Source organism: Callorhinchus milii, unplaced genomic scaffold (genome assembly GCF_018977255.1).
Source record: "Callorhinchus milii isolate IMCB2004 unplaced genomic scaffold, IMCB_Cmil_1.0 Scaffold760, whole genome shotgun sequence".
NCBI lineage: Eukaryota > Metazoa > Chordata > Chondrichthyes > Chimaeriformes > Callorhinchidae > Callorhinchus > Callorhinchus milii.
In genome coordinates this window covers 2895-8908 of record NW_024705501.1, presented here as the reverse complement: position 1 = coordinate 8908, position 6014 = coordinate 2895, and the positions used below count along the sequence as shown (strand labels likewise).

At 40.4% G+C, this 6014-nt stretch overlaps 1 non-coding gene across 1 annotated transcript; it reads right to left on the bottom strand.

Annotated features, from left to right (window-relative positions):
• Positions 1-698: 698 nt before the first annotated feature.
• Positions 699-771, bottom strand: trnaf-gaa. The gene has a single exon. It is a non-coding gene; the product is annotated as a tRNA-Phe (tRNA).
• Between the last annotated feature and the right edge of the window lie 5243 nt (positions 772-6014).

The following is a 6014-nucleotide window of genomic DNA, read 5'->3' as shown; positions in this document are numbered from 1 at the left end:
TTTTCATCTATTACATATCTGTTGTTTGATTGCGAGCAACCCAAATAATTCCCTAAGTTTGGTCATCTTTACATTTATTTTGAAAATCCATAATGGCTGCTGCTAGCAATATTACCATTCTCCAGATAATAATAATAACAATAATACAATAATATTCAACTGCAGGGCAGGACAATGAGAGTGGAACATTGAATCAATCACGAAGAATCAAGTATGTCTCTCAACAACAGAAATATTGTATAATATCGCTCAACAACTGGCGCTGCAACATATGCTTATTTCCACTCTTGAATTGGATACTTACTGCGTTGATATCAGCAGGATCGTTTGTTTGCATCAAAATACAATCAGAGTGGAAAACATAGACAATTTTCATCTAAAGATTGGGCTCGTCCGGGATTTGGACCCGGGATCTCTCGTACATTTATTCATTTACTAACCCCAATGTGAAAATCATAACCCTAGTCCAACGAGCCACTTTGTGCATCAAGTAACTGGAATTTCAATAGAAGAACTTGGCAGTATAAAATTGAATGGATCTTTGTCGATTTGCTGCATATTTATCAAAATTCATCATGATCTTCAAGTCATTCGAAACAATACATTGTGCTTGCGTGATTGAAACAGCATTATGCCGAAGAATCGCAATGTAAACTTTCCCAAACGGGCATTCTTAACGGGACAAACTGAATAAAATTTGCCGAAACCCGGTATTGAACCAAGGACCTTTAGATTTTCATTCTAACGCTCTCCCAACTGAGCTATTTCGGCGGTTGTAAATTTAAGTGTTTCCGCTTGTTTTCAAAAAATTGCACAAATCTTGCTTTGCTAATGAAACAACTTTTTTCATCACTGGTGCCTCATTTTGGGGACTTGACAGCAAATTTATACTGATAAAAAATAAACTGATGCGCGCCCCTTTCAGGTTAGGAGAACTTCATATATGGGATTGATCACAGATCTTGGGGAGCCCCAAATTCCGTCCTTCAACCGGGTTTTGAACAATGCTTCTGAATGAGCAAAATCACCACGTTAGTTTGGATCAAGAAGCCATCTGTGCCCATCTGAAAACATTCCCCTCAGAACACGCAGCCCACCGTCATCTTTCTTTTAGTCAAACTTCTTTGTAATTTATTCTTGTGTCCTGCTCTCTACCACTTTTCCTGACGATGTGTTCAAGTCTTTGATTAGCCTCTGCATAATGAAACTCTTCGTGATATCTACTTTGCAACTGTAATTTACAGCTCTAAACATATGTCATATTACTTTACTCTGTTATATTTTAGTAACCTTATATTTAGTCAATTCGTGCTTCACCACGTCTTAGAGACGTCTCAAAGCGCTTAACAGAATTAACTATATATTTTTGAGCGAAAAGCGGCAGCAATTGCACTCAGCACTCTTCCACCAACAGTGGTGCATTCAGCGACCAAATTAATTGGTTCATGTGTTGTTACATCGTAAAATACTAATACTAAAACACTAATCTGGTTCTACGTTTTCAATTGAACATTTCATCCAACACCTTGAAGCCCGCTCCGAGTTGTAGTTTTCTCCCAACACAAAACATCCCTCGTTTGTCTGATTATTGTTTGCCTTTGTCTAATCATTCTTCATTACCAATTCTGGAAATACTGTGGGTCAGGCTTGTTCCTGTGCTTTCTATCACCTTTAGGGCTTGGCAGCCAAATTATGTCCCTGTGTCCTGTACTGTTCGCACTATTCAAGGTAACTTCCGACGAGGAACTTCAGACGCCGAGATAGGAGTGAGGTATCACAGACTGAGCATTGATTGGTCAACCAATTGACATGTGTTTGTCGACGATCAGGTCTTGGAATGTGAGGGTTTTGTTGGAGAATGAGCGGACATTTTGTAGCGACAAACTGTTACTGGGTGAAGTGGGAGGAGGTTGAGTCTCAGAAAAGCGAAAAGAAGTTTCTTCCCAATGGCTGGAAACCGTGCGTATTGGGGTGGAAATGAGGGCAAAGGCAGTCAGAGCCTTGTCTGTAGGACACCAGAGAGTATGTGCCAGCGTGAACCAGGCGGAGAATTCCCAATGTGGGACAGAGGGAAACTGTGGAACGCCCAGGAGTGAAGGGAAGCGAGGAGGCTGTTGAGTGATAGGATACTTGTGGGAATAACGCAGGACTGGGGACAAGAATGTAGGTATTTTGGGTACGAGTTGGCAACTCGCAGCAGTGGATGCAGCCAATCCACACAAAAAGAGTTGAGCAGTGGGGCAGTGTCAACCCAGAGACAAGGAAAGGAAACCAGACGCCAAACTTGCGAGCGAAACAGAGACACATTCATCTGGTTGTTAAACGAAAAATACTTATATGCTCGAGAGGCGCCGAGGATTATTTGGCAACTCATCTGTTTCGTAAACAGGAGATCCTGGTTTCAAAGCCTCGGTGCCTTGATGAATATCCGAACATGAAAAATCTTGGTACTTCTGCTGGAATTAACACAGCATGTTTACAAAATGCAAAGCTGGCTGTTACTTCACGCTGTTTTCCCACGCTACATATCCAATTTGCTTAATTTGGGAACATTAAAATTTTGTCTGTTTCCTTGTCAACAGGTTTCTGTCTCAGGACAACAGGGCCGGTTGTTGATTTCGTTTCTATTAGTTACCCAGGTTTCTGTGTATTTACACTTGTATTTACAAGTTTATGCAGAATAAATTGAGAGATAATCATAAAAAAAACTCTCTCTGCATCATTCGTACAAGCTCCCAACTCAGATTTCGCGACACAGTAAGGCGTCCTCCACACTGCCCTTCTCTTTAACCAGGTCAGGGTTAGAGACACAGTGAAGCCACATCCACACTGCCCGCCTGGATAACTACGTCAGGATTTGAGAGACGGTAAAGCTTCCTTTACACTCCACTCTATATAATTCTTGTTTTGGAGTTAGCAGCTAAATAAATGTGCAAGTGGGCAAAGGTTTACAACATCGGACGAGCGCTTCTTAGGGATAGTTTTACATGTGTCTTATTACGCCTATATTTTCGGCAAATAAACTACAATACTAACATCAATGCATTAAATGGCGTGTTCAAATTGGCTAAAGAGTAACTGTTACTGTGTTAGTGTCCTAGTGTCATGCAAGATCACCATTCCTGTGAGCAGAGTTGGACGACTGGAAGGTGCAGTGTTATTTGTTACACCTGCTCAAGAATTTAGAGTAAATTTGTTGCTTTTCCAGCCTTTCTGTTCAGATGTTGCAAATCATAGAGAGATGGTTGAATTCTGTTTGACATTTAGACTGCAGATTCGATGTTAAAATAATAATTGTTTGTGACAATGTGCAGGTTACTAATATATTGTTAGCCTTTTTTGTTTAGCATGGGGATTAACAATTGAATAAAATGACAGAGAATGCAGGATCAAATCTCGGATTAGCATTCTTGTCGATTGTTTCTCCACAGTTTTAAAGCAACCGCATTTTCAAAATAATCGATTATCTTGTGTAAATCATGCAGCAGATGCCATCCTAAACAGGGGCAATTTTATTTGTCTACAAAGCACCCTGTATTACAGATTGATCAGTAACTCCCTAGAGAGTAACAGATTCCCCAGAACTCCGAGGCCCGTGTCCTTTCCCACACAAGATACGAGAGCCGATCATCCTCGCTATGTTGCATTGACTCCCCATCACCATCTGAGAGAGTTCTGGAACCCCATCTTATGTTTAAGTGGCCTCAGTGAAAATCCACGACAACACCTCGACCCATATGGCCTCGGCCACCCACTTGCCTTGTTTCGTTGCCCCGCGTTATATAGTCCCATATCAGTGGGCGAGAATTAGACCTTTCTGGAACTTAATTCTACAACACATCTGACCATCTCTTCCTTCCCTTATCCACGATCAGTCTCAAGACACCTTTTTGGCCGTGTTGTTGGTCATCGTTGCCTTCCGAAAACGCTTCAATTCCTAACCCCACACCAATGCCCAGTTAGTAATATTATTATGAGTAATAACTCTTGCATTCGATACGGCAACTTATCCAACTTCGAATCGTCTCAAAATGGTTCTTAGAATGCATTGTAAATTCAGTTGATTGGACATTTTTTGGGCGAAATACGGCAGCCAATTTCGTACAGCAGTGACCCACAAACAGTCGTGGATATAGTAACCAATTTAATACGACGTATCTTGTTTGAAGAAATATTACACCAATAATATCGATTGCTCCACCAATCGACTAACAACCGGGTGCCTCCACATTTCTATGTAAACTGAGGCGAGAGCAGTAAAGAAACTTGCCAATTGTTATGTTCTGCCGGAAATCTAACACAGGTTTTCCAGCAGCTGTCGTACTCAGCCTCAAAATTTACTGATCAGCTACTCCACGGCTTTCCTACTCAACCTACGGTCACCTGCCCCTTCCCCCCATCTCGAAGTCGAGCTCCACCTCTCTCAAGCGCTCATGGCGCTACCCTGCGTGAGGAGCGCTGTGTAACTGCAAGTTATTAATGTTGTTAAGTTGCTTTTGAAATCATACCTTTTCTTGAAGAAAATAAAGGACGCACTGCAGTAATTCTAATCAGGCAAAAGTCTAGCGCGACTTACATCACAGTATTTCATCGAGAATTGTCAAAGCGAGATTCATCGCTTCCTGGAACAATACTCTTTATTTGTCTGTGGCCGCAGTTCAGAGAAATTTATCTGTGTGGGTATATTTTCATGCTTTTTATCCATCTCGTTAATTCAATGCCTAACAAAACCCATGCCATTTCTTTGAATTCCTTTCCATTCAAGTGATTAAAAGCAGCAAAGGGACAGAACGTCAGGACGATGACTCAATCCGCCGACATTGCGGCAAATGTGATTTTGACGGACCTGAGTTCAACGACCTCTGTTCAAACCTCTTTGCGGCGAGAAAAGACCATACAATTATATTTATTCAAAGGTATCTGTGCGGCGTAAGTCATGTTTCTACATCAGTCGGCTACCGTGTTAATGTCGGTGAGATACAGACAAAGCCAGTCCGTCTTTATTAGCACAAACGTATCTCTCTGGAATTGAGTGTGATTTCCTCTGTCGCTCTTTTCATGCAGAATGTCGACCATACCGCATTTTTTGCGGCTTTGTTAAATAATGTTTTGAAATATAGCTCATCAACAACAGGAAAATCTCCAATAAAAATATGCCACAGACAGTCGCCCATGCAAGTCCTTTCTCGTGACGCATCATTAATGTCTCCACATCAATCGATTACTGTTTCTTGGCGGACAGACAAACAGAAAACCATTTCGTCTTTAGTATAGATAAAACGTCGGAACCCGAAACCAGAAGAACTGATGTCACTGTTATTTTACGATGCGTAGCTTCTTTATTTAACATAGGGAATAATACATATAACTTCTCAATGATTCAATGAACAGGGTTACAATAGCGCGGTTACAGTAGATAATATTTTGATAATATTCTCATGTATGGCATGTCAATTTAGGCTTAAATAACTAACTAATCTCAAACAACTTAACTAAAGCAATAAATAAAATAGCAATTTATTCATGACCATAACAAGGAGGACAAACTTGAAGGGATGAAGATCACGACACATATCAGAACCATAATATCACAAACAAATATTTGTATGAATGGCTATTTAAAAGATAAACCCTTTCACAAATACACTTATAAATATATTGTTGAACAGTGCGTTTTTCTGGTGTAACGTGTGTTCCAGTTTAGTCTTCTTCCTTTCAACTATTTAAAACATTTACTAACTATTTTGAAAGGATATTTGATTGCATTCTTCAGTTCCTCTCTGAATTTGGTCTGGGTGACCGCATAGATGGCTGTGTTTGTGCAGGAATTCAGCAGCTGAAGCATAAAACCTGCTTCTTCAAAGGTTTTGAAAGGGATACTGTAGCCTCTTGACTTGAAGTAACCTTTAACGCTGTATTGTATGTAATGTGCCACTGATGTCACCCACAACAATATAAAACTGAGTGATATAGTGAACAGTAAAATGATGGATTTCTTTCTGTTTTCCATTTGC